The 24069-nt window shown below is 31.3% G+C and overlaps 1 pseudogene; it reads left to right on the top strand.

Moving 5' to 3' along the window:
* The first annotated feature begins 332 nt into the window (after positions 1-332).
* LOC120583952 (uncharacterized) lies at positions 333-451 on the top strand (annotated as a pseudogene).
* Positions 452-24069: the final 23618 nt, after the last annotated feature.

Here is a 24069-nt window from a genome sequence, read left to right as displayed (position 1 = left end):
TTCAGTACACATTTTAGTGTGTTGTATATTTGGGGAAGATAACAGTGTTTGCAAATTATCTCCAAATGTTATATACTTACTTATATTATCATAGATAAGTCATTAAAAATAATCAGTATGATACAAATAAATAAATAAATAAATATATATATATAGTGTAGTATGGATATATATATATATATATATATATATTTGTGTAGTATGGATATATATATATATATATCCATACTACACAAAGCAATCAATAAATACAATGCAATCCCTATCAAAATACCAATGGCATTTTTCATAGAACTAAAACAAATAATTCTAAAATTTACATAGAACCACAAGTCTATGGCCATGCCACCCTGAATAAAACTGATCCCATCTGATCTCCGAAGCTAAGCAAGGTCGGGCCTGGTTAGTACTTAAATGGGAGACTACCTAAGAAGACCAGGTGTTGTAGGTGTAAAAAAATAATAATAAAAAAAAAATAAGAGATTGTAAACTGATAAGGTCCTTGTAATCTGTGAGGTCAACCAAGAGCTGCCTTGCCTAAAAAAAAAAAAAAAAATTCACATGGAACCACAAAAGACTCCAAATAGCCACAGCAATCTTGAGAAAGAAGAACAAAGTGGGAGGTATCATGCTACCTGATGTCAAACTATATTACAATGCTATAGTAATCAAAACAGCAGTATACTGGCATAAAAACAGACAAATAGATCAATAGAACAGAATAGAAATAAGCCCACACCTATATGGTCAATTAATCTATGGCAAAAGAGGCAAGAAAATACAATGGGGTAAAGACAGTCTTTTCAACAAATGGTGTTGGGAAAACTGGACAGATACATGTGAAAAAAATTAAAATAGACCACTTTCTTACACCATATACAAAAATAAACTCAAAATGGATTAAACACTTAAATGTAAGATCCAAAACCATAAAATTCCTAGAAGAAAACATAGAATAAACTCTCTGACACAGCTCTTCATAATATTTTTTTGTATATGTCTTCTCAGGCAACTGAAATAAAAGAAAAAATAAACAAATGAGACTACATCAAACTAACAAGTTTTTCACAGCAAAGAAAACCACCAACAAATGAAAAGACAGTCTCCTGAATGGGAGAAGATATCCACCAATGATATATCTGATAAGGGGTTAATATCCAAAATATATAAGAAATGCATACAACTTAACACCAAAAAGACAAACACTCCAATTAAAAAATGGGCAGTGGCCCTGAAGACATTTCTCTGAAGAGGACATACAGATGGCCAACAGTTGTATAAAAAGATAGTCAAAGTCATTAATCATCAGAGAAATGCAAATTAAAACAACAGTGAGATCTCACCTCACACCTGTCAGAATTGCTTATCATCAATAAATCAAAGAACAAGTGTTGGCGAGAATGTAGAGAAAAGAGAACCCTCATGCTTTATTGGTGGAATTGCAATTTGGTGCAGCTGCTTTGGAAAACACTATGGAGAGTCCTCAAAAAACTAAAAATAGAACTACCTATGATGCAGCAATTCCACTTCTGGGTATTTACCCAAAGAAAAATAAAACACTAATTCATAAAGATACATTTACTCCTGTGCAGTGCTATTTACAATAGCCAAGATATGGAAACAACCTAAGTGCCCATCAATAGATGATTAAATACAGAAGAGGTGTTAATTATATACAAGGGAATATTACCCATAAAAATGAAATTTTATCATTTATAATGACATGGATGGACCTAGAAGGTATTATGCTAAGTGACATGTCAGACAGAGAACGATAACTACCATATAATCTCACTTATATGTGGAATCTAAAGAACAAAATAAACTAACAATCAAATGGAAAGAGACTCATAGATACAGAAAACAAACTATGGTTTCCAGGAGAGAAGGAGGTTGGGGGGCTGGGTGAAAAAATGAAGGGATTAAGAAGTACAAATTGGCAGTTACAAAACAGTTATGGGATGTAAAGTATAGTCAAGAGAATATAGTCAGTAATTTTGTAGTAACTATTCTTGGTGTCAGGTGGATACTAGACTTATGGGGGATCACTTCTTAAGTTATATGCATATCAAACCACTTTGTTATACACTTGAAAATAATATAATACTTAATGTCAACTATAATTGAAAAATTAAATAAAAAGAGTCCCAGTTCAAACAATAAAAATACTAGGCAGTGTTCTCATTTTACAAAACAATATTTTTCACATTAATTTTATTACATTAGAGTTTTCTTAGAAAAAGATATTACATTGTAAAATTTAATCAAATAGTGGAGAAGGGCATAACCTTTGATATAAATACATTTAGTTATAATTATATTTTACACTTATGATATACTTTATTAAGAGCTTAGAAGGCAAGTATATAAGAAAATATATAACCTAATTATTCCTAAATGTGTATTTTTTTTTAATATTATCTAAACTAACTTAGTGAACAAGTTATTGTTGATTGGGCTTATTTATTATTGTTTAAGGTTGAACTATGCATCACTCAATCTTAAAAATATTGTTGCCAAATTTCTCATCAATTAAACAAATGCCATTAGTATGAAGACTTCGAGAACTTTCTCACTCCCAGATCATTTGATGTGTTTTGCTTAAGTTTATGTGTAAAGCAGGGACCATGCCCTTCTCCTAGGAGGAATAAAATGATCCATGATAAGGAGATAATGAAAGAGCAATGCTTCATTTCATAAAAATATCAATACACACAGATCCCTAGGCTTACAGATATGTTCCAGAATAGACTAGGTAAATTAAAATGTGAATTGCTTAGTTCGTTCTATGTATTTTTCCATTGCCCTTAGTCATACGCCTTCTATAGCTTTGGCAGATGGTGAAAAAGTATATAAGTACCCAAATACCAGTACCACCCAAGCTGAAAATGTGCCTTGTATGTATTTAAGATTAGAATTAATTGCTAATGTTATGAATAAGGGTTGCCTCAGGCATCCCTGGGACACCAAATTAGCTCTCTTAGAATCCAGAGAATAACAGATGAAAGAGAAACCCAGTCCAGGGTAGAAGGTGGAAGCCAGTCTCACACACACACACACACACACACAAATATATATATATATGTTAATTCTTTCTATCCCCGAGCATGGCGTATGCTTCCATTTATTTGTATCTTTAATTTCTTTCTTCAGTGTCTTATAATTTTCTGAATACAGGTCTTTTACCTTCTTAGTTAAATTTATTTCTAGGTATTTAATTAATTAATTTATTTTGATGCAATTTGAACCAAAATTCTAGAAGTATAGATAACTTGAGGTTATTTCTGGCTATATCAATCATTCATTCAATGTGCAGTATTAATTCTCTTACCTGCAGTGAAACGTTAGTCCTTAAGTATTTAATGTAATATAGGTAAAATTCAGGCATTCATTGTAATTTATTAGGATTTATAGGTTATCTACAATGAGACTTTTAATAAAAATTCCATCAGATTTGACAGGATATCTAAAGATAGAACATTTACTTTTCCTTATCTATAAATAACATTTTTTTCTGTGACAAATATCAAACATTAATCTAATCATAATCATTAGAATTGTCCCATTAAGGCAATATTTTAAATAAATCACATTTTAGGGAAGTACATAAATTAACTGAAAATGATAGTATGACCTATTAACAGTGTTTTGTGGTATGCCTATCTAACTTGTTTAATGTCAGAAAAATATTTTAAGGCCCAGTATTAGGATAGAAACACAGGGCAATAAATAATTGTATCAAATGAAAATTTATTCTGTCATAAAATATTTTACCTCGATTTTCAGCTGGGCCTTAATAGTGCTTGACAAACATTCTGTGTGTCTCTAATCTCCTCAAGTTTTCCATTTTCCAACCCTAATTCTTGGCATTTTATTTTATTATTTTATTTCATATAACAAATGCTTACAGAGGATCACACATTGTTCAAAACAATTTACAAACCTGCTCCTGTTTGAAGATAAAAATAATAATGGTACTCTAAATTTAGGGATACTGAAGATATTAAAGTGTATTAATTTGAGGTGAGGGAAAAAATAACTAAAAACAGCTCAGTTGTTTTTATGCCTCAAGAATAACACTTATTCATTATGGCCAGGGAAAATTCTATTTTTTTTTATGTTTATTTGAACAAAATATAGAAAGAGTATGTCTATAATTCAGGCAATGGGTCAGAGAAATAGTACATATAAATATTGAAATAGTAAAATGTGTCATAAAATAACTTAAAATATACTAAGGGTTTTTAATTTTAATATATTCTGCTTTTGAATAACACACCATAGTGTTACACACTTACATCATTATAATAAACGTTGATATGAAAAATTATGTATCAGTTAAGATGTGGATATTTTGTATTATCATGTGTTTGTGCAGCCTGCCAATGACTGAAACAGGTTTATCAGTTACATTATCTATCACAGGGTTTGTAGAGATATTAAAATATTGTATTATAGTTTTATAATTATGTAGAAATTAATAAAAAATATTGCTGCTGGGGAAAAGCAAAAATGTCACAAACTTCATAAAATTGAGAAGAGTTATAAATCAGCAGGTATGCTGAGAACAGAGAATCTTTAGCCTTCATGAGTGGCTTCTTGGACTCAAGCCAGTTGAGTCTACATTCAATCAGGAGAGAAAAGAACAAAATTAAAACTATTGATGAAAGCTAAGCAATAAACCATCTAAGCTATGTCTGAAGAAAGTGGGTACTTAGGGATTTGGAATTAGGTAGCTCTTCAGAAATTAAGCCGTGACTTCCACATATTTTAATTTAGTTTATGATTCTGAGATGCATATTTGAAGTTAAAGTTTGATTGAAAGATAGCCTCAGGAAAAGTTTGCAAATCATAAGTGCATAGTTGGATAGATTATAATGAACACACCTGTGTAAGCTTTACCCTAGACAAGAAATAAAACATGACCAACACCCCGATCTCCTTTGCTTTGCTTCACCACCCTCCTCTCCCAAAGTATATACTAGTATAGATTAGTTTTGCCCATTTTGAATTTTATGTATGTGGCATGATACAGTACATATTTTTCTTTTTCCTTCCTTCCTATTTTCCTCTTTTTTTTCTTTTTTAGTTGACTTCTTTCATCCAATATCATGTTTGTGAGATTTATTCATGTCATTGCATGTTGTATTAGTTTATGCATTCTTCTAGCCATACAGTATCATGTTATACGAATATACTACAATTTATTTTTCTATTATAATCAATAAACATTTTATTGTTTCTGATTTGGACAATTTCTTATAATTCTGCTAACTAAAAACCATGCCGTACATGCCTATTGAGCTCATATGTACAAATTTATGTTGGACATATAACTGTGGGTAGAATTCCAGTAGGGTATGCATATTTTGAAAGTTACTTGACAATAACAAATCAGTTTTCTAAAGTAGATTTATAATTCTATACACTTATCCTTGCTTCATATTTTACCAACACTTAGTATAGATGCTTTTTAATTTTAATCATTTAGGCAGACATGTGGAAGTATCTTGGTTTTAATGTGCATTTCTGTAATTGCTAACGATCTGCCTTTTTGGAAAGCTTTATTGGAAAAAAGACTTTTCAAATCTATTCATATATTTCAGTATTCTTTCTCTTACTGAATTGTAGAAGTTATTTTTGTTTCTGACTACAGCCTTCTTTAAGTTATATGTGTTGAAATATCTTTTCTAAGTCTGTAGCTGGCCCTCCCACTCTCAGTTCTCATTGGTCTTAGGCTTTTAAACAGCATTATATTTAAATTATAATACTATTGCTTGCTTTTCTCAGAGTTTTTTTCAACAGAAAGGATGCTTTTGATATTTAGAAGTTATTAAGTATAATGAAGTTCAGTTAAAATATTTTCTTTATGTATTTTGAATAAAAAACTTTTTCTACCTCAAAGTCATGAAAATATTTTTCTATATTATTTTTTTCTATGTCTGTGAAAAATACCAACAGAACTTTGATAGAGATTACATTGAATCTGTAGATCACTTTGGGTACTACGGACATGAAATATTTTGTCCTATATGATTCCAATGTGCAATTGAATTATTTCCTGTTTGTTTTTTTCAACAGGAGTACCTTTGACATAGAACCTTTTACTGTAATAGTTTTCCTATTTCCACTGCTCTGCAGTTTCACTTTTATCATGTACCAAATGTTTATTTATATATGTTTATTTCTAAATTCATTATTTTAATCCATTAGTCTACTTGTCTTTCCAGATTATGTTAATATGGTAGTTTTATAAAAAGTCTTGCTGTTGAGTATAGTAAGTCCTTTCTCTTTTTTTCTTCAAAATTACCTTGTCTAATCTTAATTTTCTAAAAACTTTAGAATTATCCTGTCTTATTTCGACAAGATATCTTTCAGTTTTTGACTAAAATTTTACTAAATCTATAAAATGTGCCTGGGAGAATTGACACCTGGCCTGCAAGATTCTTACTGGCAATGACATTATTTCTGTGAAGTGGAATCTTGCCAGATCTGAGCATCTCATTAATTGCTGTGCTACATTGTTATACAAGTAAGGTTAGCATACCATTCAGAAAGATATATCACTAATTCATGTATTATATGTTGAGTATTTACAAATGTATAAAATCCTCCATGCTCTTGAGTCATACTCAGTATCATCGAGGCCACATTATCATTTGGTGGTGGTGGAAGTAATGTGAGCAAGTGGGCCAGAGTGTCTCTACAGATTATTCAGTGTCTCAGAAATCCAATTTCATCACATATATACTGACTAGAATTTGGAATCTATAAAGGCATTAAGACTTGATTGAAAAAATATTGGAGATATGATGAACTATAGTAATTGGAGTAGTTTTTCAGATAATATAAAAAAAAAGTTATCAGAAAATTACCTGTAGTGAGGATTAGAGTAAGATGAAGACAACTATGTGATCTGAGAATTTAAAATTAAAAAAAAAAGGAAATGATACAGTCTTCTAAAAGTTAACATTAGTTATCAAAAATTCTAAAATTAAAGCTAAAATATGCAAAGTCATCTTAAGGAAAAAGAATGCCTCCTAGTTCAGGACAGCATCACTTTTCTCTCTTCTCTGAATATGGGATGAAAAGCTGCCTCCTTTAAGTAAGGGAAACATGTCCCCCAAACACAAGGTGCTGGCACTGCTTTCAGTGTGTGGTTATACCTGTTAACCAACTAATATATGTTGATGGCTTTATGTAGATGATGACACCATTTGTAGTAAACATCATTCAGAATAATTGAGACCTGTGAATATATCGGATATGCCTGTTGTGTACAAGGTGTCGCGGTGACAAATTTTTGGGAAAGCTTCTTATAATCTGCTAAACCCCTCAGGCCTGACATCACTGTGGTCTTTGGCTGTAACAAATTATTAAGTTCCTTCAATCATTCTTTTCTTATTCCAAAACTTGCTGCTGATTGCTCTGGAATCTTCTGTCCCTTTACTGAATGTTTCCTCTATTTATTTGCACTGGTGGCAAAATGTATGTTACTAATTTTGCCACTCCTTACACAACGCATTATTAGGATTTGCATATGTGTCTTTCATGCTCCTTCAAGCTACTTCTAGACCACAATTTTTCCATATCCCTCAAAATACCTTTTTGAGCATATTCCTTGTCATTTGTTTTCATTCATGGAAGAACATCTGTCTTGTATCATATTCTTTCTCTGTGTTCCATGTTTTGCCAGTAGCTGATAGTCATATAAGCTACATGGAGAACTCATCTAATATTAGTCTCCCAATTCTTTTGCTTCCTAAAATATTGTGATCTTGGAACACATTTTCTTTCTGCCATTGATTTAACTGCTATATTTTCTCCCAAATATCAACTATTCTCTGTCTTTGATTTTTTTTTTTTTAGTTTTTACTGTTAAATTTCTTTAACCAGTATCTTCAAACTTGTTTTTTATCTGATTATCCTAGAAATTGTACTAAAATACCTTCATACATGGACAAATCCACTTATCTTACTACTTTCATCCTCCCTGTTTTGGCTATACTATGGAGTGATGCTGGAGAAAATGTCACAGTGATACCAATTGGTTCCATGACAAATTATAATATCCAGCATCAAACATCTTCACTCTAAGTTGACAAATTTTCATATTTCTTTAATTAGATTTTATTTTCTTTATACACAATAGCTGTGACCAAGCTTTTTCATACTCTTTTCCATACCATAACCAGACTCCTCACTTTTAGCAGATATCCTTGCCATATAAAAGCCATCAAACATGAGCTTCTGAAGTTCTGTTTATAGTTAGGAAGCAATAAGCTGCAAAAGAACATATCTCCCACTCTCAAATTAGAGAAAGCTAGATAATCTGTAAAGTTAGAACTTTCTGTTGAGCACAACATGTAGCAAATTTCACAAGACAACCAGCTAAAGTGAATTTCAAAGAATGGCAAGTTCATTCGGAAGAGTTTTAGAAACAATCACTTGTTTCACATCATATTTAACATACGATGGGAGGAAGAAGCAACCACTACAAGAGCAGATAAGAAAAAAGCTTAAATTCTCATAAATTCTTAAAGAATGGAGCATAATACATATTGGAAGAGAACAAAGACTTCTTGTCAGAAACTATACATGCTGCTAGAAGACTGCTATGACATTTGTAAAGTACTGAGAGAAAAATAAATAAAACTCAGATTTCTTTACCCAGTGAAAAGGTCTTTCAAAAATGACAGCAAAATGAGACCTTTTTAGACAAACAAAAGCTAATTCATCATCAGCAGACCTGAACTATAAGAACCATTAAAAAAAATACTTCAGACAGAAGGGGTATACTATACAATGAAAATTTAGACTAACACAAAGAAATAAACATCAGAAGAAATAGAAAAATTGAGGGTGAATATAAAAAGATAACTGACTACTTATAGTAGAAATAAAAACAAAGTTTTGGAACATATGTAAAAATAAAATACATGAGAAGAAGAGCACAAAGAACAGCATAGTGGAAATTGAAATACACTGCTGTAAGATCCTTATTCTACATATAAAATGAAATAATATTTGAAGGTGAACTGAAGATTAAGTCAAAATGCATATCGTCAACAACAACATTAAGTATAAATAGTCTAAATATAGCAATCAAATATCAGTAATTGTCAAGCTGGATAAAAAATACAAGACCTAAGTATATTTTGTCTATGAAAAACTGATTTTAATATGAAGATATATGGATGAAAACTAAAGAATGAAAAAAAAATAAACAATGCCAACTTTAATTAAAACTTAATGGATATATTTATAAAAAATAAAGCTGATCTTAGAACAAATATACTTTTCAAGAATCAAAATGGGTATTTTATAACTAGAAAGGAATCAATTCACTGAGATTTAATAATCTTAAATATTTATGTACCTAATAACAGGGTTTCAATAATGCAACTTTAAAAAAACTGAAATAATTGAAAGAATAAATAAACAAATCCACAAGTATAGCTGAGGACTTCAACATTTCTCTCTTGGTTATTAATAAAACAAATAGGAAAAAAATCAATCAATAAGGAAGATTAAAAACAACTTTATTAACCAACTCAACCAAGAGCAGAATGCATATTCTTTTTAAGCACACATAAAATATTCTCTCAAATAGACCACATATTGGTCCATAAACTAAATTTTAATAAAATTTAAAGTTAAATATTATACAAGTATGATCTCAGATCAAATGGAACTAAGTTAGAAGTCAGTAACAAAGAGATATTTGAAATATAGCAAATATCTGGAATTAATTCACTTCTAAATAATCCACTGGTAAAAAAAAAAAAATCAGAAAGAAAATTAGAAAATACTTGAAATGGAACTTATATCAAATTTGTGAGACTCAACTAAAGTACTTAGAATTAAGTCCATTAATTTTTAGTGTAGATGTCCCAAGAGGCACCTGGTTTCTTACTACCCTGAGTACTTTTATCTATTTATTTTAGTTTTTAAAATAATTGAGGTATAGTTGACAAATAGCATTGCAAGATATTTGAAGTGTACAATGTGATGATTTGAAATATGTATCCATTTGTTAAAGTGTTCCCCACACTGAATTACTTAATACATCCATCACCTACAGATTTATCTATTTTGGGGGGGGGCGGGGAATGGGGATGAGAATATTTAGTTTTTACTCTTCTAGCAAATTTTAACTGTACAATATACTGTTATCAACTATAGTCACCATGTTAAATATTAGATCCTCAGACCTTATTCATCTGTAACTGAAAGTCTATAAGTGTTTACTCTTTCACCAGCCTCTCCATATTTCCCTCACCCCCAGGATCTGGCAACCACTTTTCTAAACATTCTGTTTCTATGAGTTCACCTTTTTTTTCTTTTTTTATACTTAAGATTCCACATATAAGTGATACCTTGTGTTATTTGTCTTTCTCTGGCTTGTTTCACTTAGCATAATGCTCTCAAAGTCCATCCAGATTTTGCAAATGACAGAATTTCTTTATTTTTTAGTCTGAATTATATACATACATATATATATATATAGCATTAGTAATAATGATGTTTGTCGATAATAAAGGAGCCTTAAAAACTTAACTTCCATCAGTGTGGAGAGGGAAAATTACTCCATTCTACTTCAGAAAATTTATATCAGAGTTTAACATCTAAGATAAATAGTTCCATTTCTGAAGATATGGCAGTTGCATTTGCTGCCATTTACTTTCTGTGTCTATATTCCCTAAGTCTCCTATCTCCAAGTGGCAGGCATTAGCTATATGATCACTTCCTCATCTTAAAGTGAAACAAATTGTTATCTTCAATGGCAGAGGTAAGAAACCTATTCTAGAAATATTTCGAAGTAAGAACATCCTTCTAAGCAAGATTTCTTTTAGTCTTTGGAAGACACTTCCAGTACTGATTTATATAGCTATAGATTATCACTAATTTAATTATGCTTCTGGAATGGATTATGTTTTAATTTTAGAATTCCTTGGGCTTGGTTACAATTTTATCACTACTTTAAGCCTTTCTCAAGGGCACAATTTTTATCAAGCAATCAAGTGCAAACATTAGGTAAGGCCAGGGGTCATTCATCCTCTTCCCTCCTTCCTGCAAACAGTACTTTTATAGAGCTTTCCAAACTTTAGGGAGTACATGAAACCATTTCCTTTTACTACTGGGACTGCTTCTCCTATTAAACTGTTCATTAATTATGCCAATTACATTTGAATGGTACTAGAAAGTTTAAAGGGTAAAATATGAGTCAGTGTATGATTTTAGTACTTGATTTTGTCTAGAATTTTATATCCCTTTAGGATTGTTTCTGCTCCAAAACAAAGTATCTATATAATTATCTATCTTATTATTTTTATTTCTAACTACATATAATGAATACCTTAAAAGTGGAATCCATGCAGAGCTTAATAGTCTTTTATATCCAAAACATGTATATGCTTTATAATAAGATAAACCATATGTAAAATAGAGACTTTCCCATGTAAACATTGAGCTTGATAAGGAATAAAATGGACACCCAGGCACCCACCGACCCAGTTAAAAAAACTGAACATTACGATAACTCGAAACTCCCTTTGTGCCTCTGCCAGGTCGTAGCTCTCTGCCGTGACCTAAAGGTAATCCTTGTCCACACTCTGAATTGTGTATTGTGTTCTTTATAATTTATACATTTTATGTATATTTTAACAAACTATTGATTAATTTTACATATGTTTGAATTTATAACTATAGAACAACTGCATATTTTTTATAAAATGGTCAAAACGATCAATGATTTATCCATTTTGACTCATGTGTCATGCTATAGATCCAGTGTACATATCATTTATCCTTACTATTGTATAGAATAAGATTATATGATTATTAAATAATTTATTTACTCTGTCAATGGACATTCATTCAGGTCGTTTGAAATTTGTTGCCCTTATAAGCTGTAGGAGAGAGCTACCTGACAGCACCTGTGGCCTTAAGCTCAGGAAGGGAGCCAGGGAAAAAAGCACTCTGATTCTACCTCCCTCACACCTTCTGATCTGCTGGTTTCCCATTGAACAAATCCAACCAAAATGGCAAGGAATACTCTCAGTGTAGAATATTAAAGTAACCCTTTCGGCATTCAGAGAAAGATGATGGAGAAAAGTGGAGAGCTGGTACAGAGCGGTGAATGAAAAACACAGTAATAGCAATTTACACTCTTGCTGGAAATGTATAAATGTTCTGAGGGTTCCTATGCTTGCCAGCACTTTTTGTTATCCAATTATGCATAATATCTATTGCACGAATATCTTTTCCATTTATTTAGATGTTTAAAAGTCTTTCAATAAATCCTTATGATTTTCTCCAAAAAGATTTGGTTCATCTTTTGTTAATTTAATCCTTGGGATAGCAAGTGAATTAAGAACTCAAATTATCACTATAAAATGGTTGTTTTAGCTTGTAATTGTTATGATTTTAATAAGATTGTACATGTTTTCTGTTTATTAATTAGACATTTTTTATCTTCTAAAGTTCTTATTTAAAAAAATTTTTCTATCGTGCATTTTTTTGGTATTTTAATATGTTCATGAAATGTATTAGATACTAATCCTTTTACTACATATTTGCAAATACTTTGAGTTCGTGAAGCTTATAAACAGAAGTTCTATAGTAATTAATTTTTGTTTACATTTATTTTTCAGTGTATATGTGTTTTAAGAAATCTTTTTCTTTGAGTCAAAATGTATTCACTTATATTTTTTTCTAAATTATCACAATTTAAGGTTTTAATTCACTTGGAATTTATTTTTGTGTATGATATGAGGTAGAGAACCGATCTTATTTTTCTTATGTTATTAACTGTTTTTTTGAGGTACATTTTTTAAACTGTTTATCTATTTGAGAAATACTAAAAATTTTAAATATTGTTTCCAAAAATGTGTTGGGCAGTTTCAGGGTTCTATAGCACATTATTCCTCTGATTTATTTTTATAATCTTAAACCAATAGAACATTATCTCAATATAGACTTAAAATAAACTTTGATAAAGCAGCCCATCTCCTTTAATATTTTCTAAAATATTGTCTAGACTGATCTCATCAAATAGATCTTTCTATGATGATAGAAATGTTTCACATCTGCAATGTACATTATGATGACCACTAGCTATATGTAGCTATTGAGCACTTAAATGTTGCTAGTGTGACTGAGAAACTGCACTTTTAATTTTACATAGCTATTAGCTACTTTATTAAACATCCCAGACCCACTTATTCCTAGCACATTTGTCTTCTATATAAAATTCACAATCGTCTTGTAAATTTCCATGAAATGCTCTGTTGCAATGTTGCTTGAGACAGCATTGAAGCAAAAACTCAGAATAATTATAACTAAGATCTTTAATACATGAAAACTTCCTACTTATAAATTTGACACAACTCTAAAAATTTATTTAGATATTAAGAAGTCTTTCAATAAAGCCTTATAAGTTTCTCTATGAAGATGTCTATTTCTCGTTCATTTATTTCTAGGTCACTTATTTCTTGTTGTTAATAGAAGAACATCTGAGTTACTTTTTTGATTATTTAGTGCTGGTACATAAAAACTGATTTTGTGTCTCGCAAAACAGGTAAACTATTATTTCTGATAATTTTATATAGATTTTGGGAATCCTGTTTGGATAATTTGCAGATGTGTGAATAATATTTCTTCTTTCTAATCCTTTTTAATTTTTTACTTATTTCATTGTACAATTACTGGCTAAATTATTGAAAGTGTTAAAAAAGAAATATTCTTGAAATAATTCTGATTATAAAAATAATTGTTTTGTTATTTTATTACTTCGTTTAGAGTTTTTATAAGTATCCTTTATAAAATTAAAGTTCATCTATCTTCCTGGTTTATTGTTAAGTCTTATTTATGAATAGGGTTGGATTTTATTAAATCTTTCTCTATGTTTATTGGAATAATCATATAATTTATCTCCATTAATGTAATGTGGTGAATTATATTAATAGTATTTTTCTGAACCTGTGCATTTCTAAATAAACAAAACATATTTTGCTGGATTAGACTTTTTAATGTTTGTTTCAAATTTTTGCTTTTATGTTGAGGAGCAATACAAACCTATAATTTTCTCTCTTAGATTATAATATTCTGGGTTTGGTATCATAGTATACTAGAGACATAAAATATTTTTTCCCTTACTCTATTGCCTGGAAAAGTTTATATGAGATTGCAACCTCCTGGTCCATAAATGTTGAGCAGAACATCTGCCTTGGCCTTTAGCTTTGTTTTGTGGGAAGATATCTAATAAGTTACTAAAATTTTCTAAAATTTATCCATTTCATATAATTTTTAATATTTATTGCCATTAAGCTGTTCAAATAATTCATCATTTTTTTAAAGTCCATCCTTGTGGCATGTGTAGTTGTATCTCCCTTTTCATTCATGTACTTGTTTATTTGCTACTTTTCTTTCATTCTCTCTCTCTGGTTGGGTTACAGATGATCGCCCTGTCATAATCAGACTCTCTCTCTCTCTCTAATTATATATATATAATTATTGAGATGCATTCTAACTTTCTTCATTTGGAGTCTTTTACTTGAGGAAAAAATTGTTCATGTAAATCAGCTTCGTTTAGTATTTTTTAAAAGATTTATAAGAAAAAAATGAAAGTAACCATACCGGCTCTTAAGTAATTACTGAGATGTTTGAAATTCTTATTAGAAATTCCACATTGGATAGAGGTTTCTGTGGAATATATAAGAGTTGAAGAAAGGGGAAAAACCTCCATCATTAGGGACAGTCTCCACGAAACAGAATTGACCTTATAAAATGACGTACAAGTAATTTTTAAAAAATGATTAATTTATTTAGATAGCAAATAACAGGGTGAAAAAAATTTGAAGAAAAAACTAGTGAATTCAAAAGTTTAAAGTGAGTCTTCACACTCAATGTAGAAATTATTACAAAAGAGTCTCTGACACATATCTTTTAAGTAGTCTTTCCTTTGAAGCTATAGGTTTTCTTTTTACTTCTTTTTCTTTTTCTTTTTTTTTTAATATATTATGATTTTCCAACCTGAAGTCAGCTTCATGTTGATAACTGTTCTCCTTGTTCTTACAACAAGGACACTGCAAGTAAAATATGTCTATTTTTTCTTTTTGCTTCTTACATGGAAGTTATATTTTATATTACCATGAATTGTTGTTTTTTAAGAACATAATATTTGATATTTATTAGAGTTGTTACTTTGTATAGAATTGTACTACTACGATCTTACTGTCATATTTCATTCTCTTTATTTGTAGGAAAAAAGTTTGCATGTTTATCAATAACTTCACTTAGTATTACTACTTATAAATTACTTTACATTCATTATAAAATTTTTAAACTAGCCTATAAATTAGAAAAAAATATTAGATTTCTAAAGCATTGAATTAAAAGATTATTTAATTTTCTGATTGTACAGATAAGAAAAATTTCAAAGATTTCCTAACGGACAAAGAGCTAGTTTGTGGACATATTAGCATCATTTTAGGTTTTAAAGAAACCTAAAGGGAAGCTTAAAGAAATTAAGGACTTACCAAAAGCAAAGTTAGCATGGCGCAGAGTGGGCAGGTGTTCAAAACCAAGCCTCTTTTCTTAGATAGTCTATATTCTTTGTTATATTATCATGCTGTTGTGTATTTAATCTAGTTTTTTTAGTTGGTTTTAAATGTCTGACAAAAACTTCATGATTTATCTAAAGGTTTATTTCTTCAATTTGATATGTTTTTTAAATTTCATCTATTGAGTAGAAAATTTTGCTATTTTTACAAACTACTTATTGATCTCAGTCTTGGTTTGATCATTTACAGGAAGTGAGGTTAGAAAAATTCCAAATCTTGACCCTTAGCTTGAACTGACCTTTATAAATACACAGGAAATTTCTTAGAAGATTTATTTCCAAAAGAACCAAATTGCTTTTACAAAGAGGGTGCAATCAAACTGTGCATGGGAAATTTAAAATGTATTATAAAGTAGCCATTGCTTTTTTGTTTCTAATTTCTTAAATAAAAAGTTTGTCATTAAATATCTTCAGAAGCACTTATTTATGAAAATAATCTGATAATAAACCAAAATGAATTATCATAACTTTTATACATTCAAATATCAATCAATACCTCAATCTTACCTGAAAAACCCAGTTCATATTATGTTTGGTTCATATTTTTACCTCATGAGTGGCTCTGTGGAAAAAAAAAGTAATTTAGTTTTTTAAAAATATATTACTTTATACACACGGAGAAATATATCATGTACTTGAGAATACAAATATAAATAAAAATAATAAAGCCTTGGTAAGAACAAGACAAGAAAAGACGGTAAATCACGAAAGAATTGAACTAGTTTGAGTTGGCTGAGCAAACTTGGGAAAGTCTATTAAAAGGTAACTTTATGCATGAGGTCTCAAGGGAGCCTGCAGCTGAAATTGCATATTGTCAAGCTGTTTCTGCTTTTCTATCTTTGGAAAAGGTATGATTAGCATAGAAAATGATGATATGATTTCTGTGTTAGTTTAGTTGTATTCGGCAAAACAAAGCAATTAATAAAAAAATATTAAAGGCTGGTTATACTGCTTTATAATCATGAATTAGTCTAATCTTTACAATTTGAATATAGATATGATGATTCATATTTACATCTTAGTAAAATGAGTATCACTGGTTAGCAGGAAGCCAACTGCGCAACATGGATTAGCAAATAGAAATTAAAGAATGCTCTTAGGTTCAATAATGCTCTTGTGTTGAAGAGACAGAAGTAGACTTTGGAAGGCAGACAATTTGGGTGGTAGTGCAGGCCTCAGATAACACCAAGGGACTCCTAAAGCTGAAATGGTCATTCGGATATTTTGAGTTGAAGCAAAAGGTCTGGGTTCTTACATCATTGCATTGACCAGTCATGGGATGTTGGCTACTGTTGGAAGAAGTGATATGACCTTTAGCGGGTCAAGAGTCTATAGCAAAAGGTTATTCTTGGAGAGAGCTAATAGCTGGATCTCTCAGTTGATAACCTCCTCAGGAGCTAAGGAATTAAATCTTTTAGTCTTAAAAGGGATCCAAGAGTTACAAAACAGCATCCCATGCATTGCTAAGATTCACTTGCTTCATGTAAGTTCTATAATTTACTCCTTCCAGATTCTGCTGTGTTTCTTTTTCTGGGAGGAAATAAGAAAATAAATGTTAATGAAACAAACTTCTGTCAATGAAACAGACTCTCTTATAGCTGTTTACAAGGCTGTAACTGGGATTCATCATCTTCCCCCTCTACTGTTCATTTTAGACTCCTCGCACCATTGCCTACAATCTGTGTTGGTCTAGGCATCTTTTCTGGTTGGTTCCTCAGGTCTTCATCTCTGAGAAGTCTAAATTTTTAGTTCTCATTTATTCATTTATCATCAAAATTGTTTAAATGAATTCTAATGATGCACAAGTGGATTATGTGGATGCTAAAGGTACCCTCCATACTCACAGTGTACAATAGCAGCCATACCTCTTCATGATGATCAGGGCCAATTATCCTCCCCACCCTCACAGCAAGGAGATGATTCTTTTTATTTATTTATTTATTATTTTATTACGCAGGGTCTAAACTCTCTGGCTTACAGTTGCAATTTTATGTTTGATATTATTCTTGTGACCTTCTCTGAGGCAGTGTCCCCTCTGTGGAAGCCAGGACTTCTAAAACCCACGGAACCCAGAGTTGCATAGAAGTAAAGCACAAGATCACCAAGTGGGTTGCTGGGAGTGTCGGTATGTGAGACCACTTCTTTACAGACTTAAGTGTTTTACTTATTGGAGGACACAGCACCACACAGTCATCACTGATTTAATCAGTATCCTTAGCCTGGACAATCCTGTCCTTTGTGTTGTAGCTGCTCTTTCAATAGGCTATTTTATCACTCTGTTAGGTCAGCAGCTTCTGGATATGTTTTAGGAACCATGCATCCCTTCCCTTGACCACTGCCACATTTCCTTTGTTACAAAGTGGATCCTGTGGTCTGACATCATATGGGCTCATGACTGTGAATCAAAAACTCTTTAAGACCTTGCATAATGGTACCAACTAAAGCTGGTAGGGAAGATAAACCTATGTGTAGAATAGGACAATTCCTGTGAGTATGAATTGCTCTCTAAGGGTGTAAGAAGTACACTATAGTCAATGCCAAGTGTCTGGTTCTTTTCCTTGAAGAATGGTGCTCTACTGGAAGCTCAGGCCGAGTTAACCTCTTGCTGGCATATTGGACATTCATTATCAGCAGTGGATAGGTCAGGTTTGGTGAGCAAAAGCACCTTCTTTGAGGTCTTTGAGGAGCACCTGGGCTCCTCCAATTATGTACCTGTATGTCAGTGCTGGGGTGGCTAATGACAAGCCAACACACATATTCTGTCCAAGTAATTCTGCCTAGGTTATTTAATAATGTTACCTTATTGGATGTTCTCTGATAGGCGTTACCACATAATAACAGTAATAATCACATTTTGCCCCCACTCTCATAGGTCCACTGGCCCACTTTTCTTGACTATTTCATCCTGTCCCTGATCAAATGTCCTACATTCTCACCACTTCACATGAGTCAACACATATTCTAACTGAAGGACCCTTCTCTTTCTACATAAAGCAAATAACTAATGTACCACTCCAAACTCTACTGGTTAAGAGGATTTCTCCTTCTCATTTCTTTTCAAGACTACTCACAGCTAGGGCTATGCTGAGCCAACACATCTGTAAACCAAGCCTTGGCTTCTTCCTTTTCTAGTTTGTACACAATATTCTCCTGAAGGTGGCATGGCCTTGCTCTAGAATCTCAGGAGGTGGTATTGTGATTTCCCATTGGGGCTTGCCAGAAACAACACATAGCACCCTTCCCATCACTGATAGATCTAATAACAAAGACCATCTGACCCAAGAGAAAGGGCCACTTGCCCCTTAGCCTGGACATTCCATGCACTAGACTCCATTTAAAAGTTGAGGGCATTTGCATCATCTTGTGTGTGGGTCATATTAGTATTACCTGGTAAGAAATATGTCACTTTTAGAACCCAAAGTGACCTACCAGATATTTAATATCCTTTTTCTGTGATGGACTGTCTTTGGAGAAGCGTGTATACTTGGGCAAGGAGGCTGTCTTCAGATGAGAATAAATCCAGGAAAAGTCTATCATCTGGGATCAGTTGTGGGACAATCTTTTGAGCTGCTGGGAGAAAAGTATACTTCAGTACCAAAATAGAAATCTGGGACTGAAGAATTCATTCACTGAGAGTAAGAGTGTAAATAACTTGCCCATGGTCACAGTGCCAGACATAAGGTTGGGACATAAGGTTTTGCCTCAAAGTTCACTGTCACAATGAACTAATCTTTATGTTCAAACAGACTTTGGGTTAACTTGTTTCATTGCATGTATATTTCTTTTGTTGTTTGTATACATATGTAGTACCTAACACAGATAAGAATAATATTTTAGTAATTCAAAGTCTAGATGAGACTTACTTATTTTGTCATTTTTGTGAATGGGCACTTTTGTCTCCTTTGCACATATTCAACGAATTCATTTTAACCAATAAGATGAACAAGGTTTAAACTGGTAAACATTACTCTACCTCATTTTTGGCATTTCAAAAATGAATAATAGCTAAGGATAATAGTGCTTGTGAAAGCACAGACAAGCAAATATGGTGATCTCTCAGGGCAGACATTTTAAATCATTTAGCTTTTTGAAATATGGGTAATGTAATGGTGACTTGTCTCATTTTTTTTCTTAATAAGAAAGATAATGATTTCCCTGTAGGAGCTCATAATGTGGCAAATGTCTGAAGAAAATGGTAAAATGAAAAGTGAATGCATTATAGTGCTTCTTTGTCTCATTGCTAGAAAAAATAACATTGTGATAAATTATGCTCAATTCACAATTTATCTAGACATTCTAGAAAGGATAGAATAATTATTTCCATTAATGCCAAATATCTTCTGAAGATAGATATAAGTCAGTTCAGCTTAATTTTTATATTTTATTACAAAACTGACAAAAAGGGAAAGAGTAAATTAATATAAGACATATCATCATACGTTGGTCTTCATGAGTAATTAAAAATGAAAAATGAGATTTTGAGTAAGACTTTTGGTACTTCTGTCAACCAGTGCGTTCCAGTCAGGCAGTGAGGGACCAAATTTAATATGCGCATAATTTTGTTGTCAATTCAGTTTGCCATTTACAATGCGGTATAGAAGAATAAGTTTTGAAAATATATTCTACTATTAGAATATATTCTAAAATATATTCTTCTTCTACTAAGAAGAATTAGCTTGCATAATGGAACAATCTTTTACATATGTAAAATGACTGCTAAACCTATGAATAATTTTATGTAGCAAACTACAGTGGATGAAATAAAATAATTTGAACACTGAAGCAGGAAAAAATACACCTTAGAATTCTTTCACATTAATGAATGAGAATCATTCTTATTCCCTTCTGATGAAATTGCCTTCCCCTCACCAACAATAATAATAAGCACATTGTTTTTATGTTTTGTTTGTTCTTTTAAAAATGGAAGTAGTGTTTCATTTACTACGCTTTACAGATTTCAAAAAATAGTTGTAATTGGTTCCTTAATGCTTCCCTCAGATAAAAGAAACTATCTTACATTTGACAAGGATAACTGAACAGACAGATTACTTCACTAAAGTGTAGATAAAACCCCAGAGCTGACACAGATGAGAGCTTGAAATGTATTTCCTATAACTGAAAGCGAGTGCAAATTAATACAAAACTCCCAGTTGTTTCCTTAAGATGAAATTAAGAAGCATATGTCAAATATATTTTAATTAAATCCTACTATTTAAAAAATGTCAATAGTCATAGTTCTTGGCTAGTCAAAAATTTTACCGTCATCATGACAAAGAATCCAACCAATCACATAGCTTTCCAACCTTAAATTTCTATAAAGCACTATTTTAATGATATTTTAAGGTGTATGAAAAAGGTTTATTTAATTTAACTAGGTCATTATTTTAAAATGTAATAACCAACCATCATTCTACAAAGTGTAGTAGAAAGAATACAGGTTTAAGTGCAAGTTCCACCTTGTTAGAATTCTTTTTCTCTGCGCATTCTCCATGTTAATTCCTTGTATATCACAAAATAATATTTAGTTTTAAATCTGGTCATTTATTGGACTGTGCTCACATTATTATTGAGTGTTATGCATAAACTACTATTAACAATGTATTTAGAAACAAACAAAAAAACAAATATAAAAAAGCTTTTAAATTTAACAAATAATAGTTAAACATATTTTATTTCTCATGTTCAGAGTTATTGCTATAAATTCAGTTTTCTCACATTATGATAAAATAGTTATTTGAATTATTTTTATTTTATTTTTCTAATTTATAATTATGCCACATTGAAAAAAAACATTTGCTAGAGTGGGATAGGGCATTCAGGCAGGCACTTTCTAGTGAACTATAAACTTTTTGTGCTATCACAAGAAGATTTTCTCATTTATTCTTCTCATTACAAAATAGCAACCAAAAACACTTTAGAGAGTCTACAGAGAAAAAAAAACGTTAATTTCTATGTCTTCAGGACAGGGAGAAAGAAGACCAAATTGGAATTCCATTCAAAGTTACAATTATATGCTAAAATTCCTCTTGCTAATAATGTTGAGAAAATTCTAATCCTTGCATTAAAATTATAACTTCCTTTCAAGGAACACTATTTTTACCACCTTCAGAAACTCCCATTTTCTTCTTAGGCCTTACTACTCTCTAATATTGTTAAAATCAGCTCAGTTTATCCTGTAGTGTCTGTGAATCCAAATATAGAGTTGAACTTTTATTTTTGAAGAAGGAGGACAAAGAGATAGTAGACACATATAATAACTTCTTTAATTTCCCAGTTTGATATTACCTTCCTCTACTTTTGTTCCTCAAGATGAGCCCTATGCCAACTATAACTGTATTGCTTTGTTTTAACATATTAACTGTCCCCATAGGGCAGAATAGTCCCAATAAAATGGTTAAGACTATAATGAAGAATAGTGATGCTGAAAATTGGTGCTTCTCTACTCATATTTCATGGATATTATACTACCTTATTCTAAAGAGATGAGAACCAAAATATAAAAAAGTATACTGTTCTATTATAGAGTCCATTATCTATTGTTTTCTCTGATCTTGGATTTTACAGTGGCTATACTGTGCTTAATTTACAAAGAATCATACAACTTAATACCAAACAACAAACAATCCAATTAAAATAATGAGCAGAGGATCTCAGTAGACATTTCTCCAAAGAAAAAAATGAGCAGAGATCTCAGTAGACATTTCTCCAAAGAGGACATACAGACGGCCAGTAGACATATAAAAAGATAGTCAATATTACTAATCATCAGGTAAGTGCAAATTAAAATGACAATGAGATATCACCCCACTCTTGTCAGAATGGCTATCATCAAAGAATCAACAAACAACAAGTGTTGGTGAGTGTGTGGAGAAAAGAGAACCCGCATGCACTGTTGGCGAGATTGCCAATTGGTGTAGCACTGTGGGAAACAATATGGAGGTTCCCAAAAGAATTAAAAATAGAACTATTTTATGACCTAGGAATTTCACTCCTCAGTATTTATCTGAAGAAATCCAAACAACTAATTCGAAAAGATATATGCACTCCTATGTTTATTGCAGCATTATTTACAATAACCAAGATATGGAAGTAACTTAAGTACTCGTCAATAGAAAACTGGTACCTATATGCAACAGAATATTACTGGCCATTAAAAAAAATGAAAGCTTATCATTTTTGATAACATGGGTGGACCTAGAGGGTATTATGTTAAGTAAAATAAGTAAAAGACAAATTCCATGAGATCTTACTTATATGTGGAATCTAAAGAACAAAATAAACCAACAAAACAGAAACTGACTCATAGATACAGAGAACAAAATGATAGTTGCTAGATGGGAGGGGTTTTAGGGGGCTGGGTGAAAAAGATGAGGGAATTAAGAAGTATAAATTGGTAGTTACAAAACAAGATTGTAAAGTACCACATAAGGAATATAGTCAATGATATTTTAATGATTACGTATAGTGCCAGGTAGGTACTAGACTAATTGGGGAAATTACTATGTAAATTTATGTCGATGTTTATTCTCTATGCTGTACATCTGAAATTAATATAAAATAATATTGAATGTCAACTGTAATTAAAAAATAAAAAATATATATTAAAAACTAAAAAATGGTTACTGTTGTAGTAAAGATTCTACTATCTATCATTTTCTGGATTTTACACTGTACTTAATTTAAATTCAAAGTATATTAAAATTAGATTTATGTCAAAAATATTGTGATTATTTTATAAAAAATTCAACTACTCTTTTTTTTAAATGTCAGTTTATTTATTTATTTTTCATACTATATATACATAATTTTTTTTAATTTAATTTTTTTTTTTAATTTTCCCCTCCTCTCTCCCTTCTGGTCACCACTAAGTCCATTTTGTCCATGTCTATGAGTCTCTGTTTATTTGTCCTGTTCATTTGTTGCTTTTAAGTTTATATCCTGCTTATGTGATATTATGTGATTTTCAACCTTTTTTTGTCTGGCTTATTTAGCTTAGTATGATTTCTTCAAGGTCCATCAATGTTGTTGCAAATGACAGTATTTCATCTCTTCTTATGATTAATATTCCATTGTATATATGTACCACAGCTTCTTTAGCCAATTATCTATCGTAGGACAGACACTTCAGTTGCTTCCATGTCCTGGCCACTGTGAATAATGCTGCTATGAACATCGGTGTGCAAATATCTTTTCGAATATGAGTTTTCAAGTCTTTGGGGAAAATACCCAGTAGAGGGACTGCTGGATCATATGGTAGATCAAGTCTTACTATTTTGAGGAACCTCCATACTGTTTTCCATAGTGGCTGTACCAATTTGCAGTCCCACCAGCAGTGTATGAATGTTCCTTTTTCTCTACATCCTCTCCAACATTTGTTATTGCTTGTCCTGTTGATTATATCCATTCTAACAGGTGTGAGATGGTATCTCATTGTGGTTTTGATT

Source organism: Pteropus medius, unplaced genomic scaffold (genome assembly GCF_902729225.1).
Source record: "Pteropus medius unplaced genomic scaffold, Ma_sr-lr_union100, whole genome shotgun sequence".
Classification (NCBI taxonomy): domain Eukaryota; kingdom Metazoa; phylum Chordata; class Mammalia; order Chiroptera; family Pteropodidae; genus Pteropus; species Pteropus medius.
Note: the sequence above shows the minus strand (reverse complement) of the source record. Positions and strands in the feature narration are given on the sequence as shown.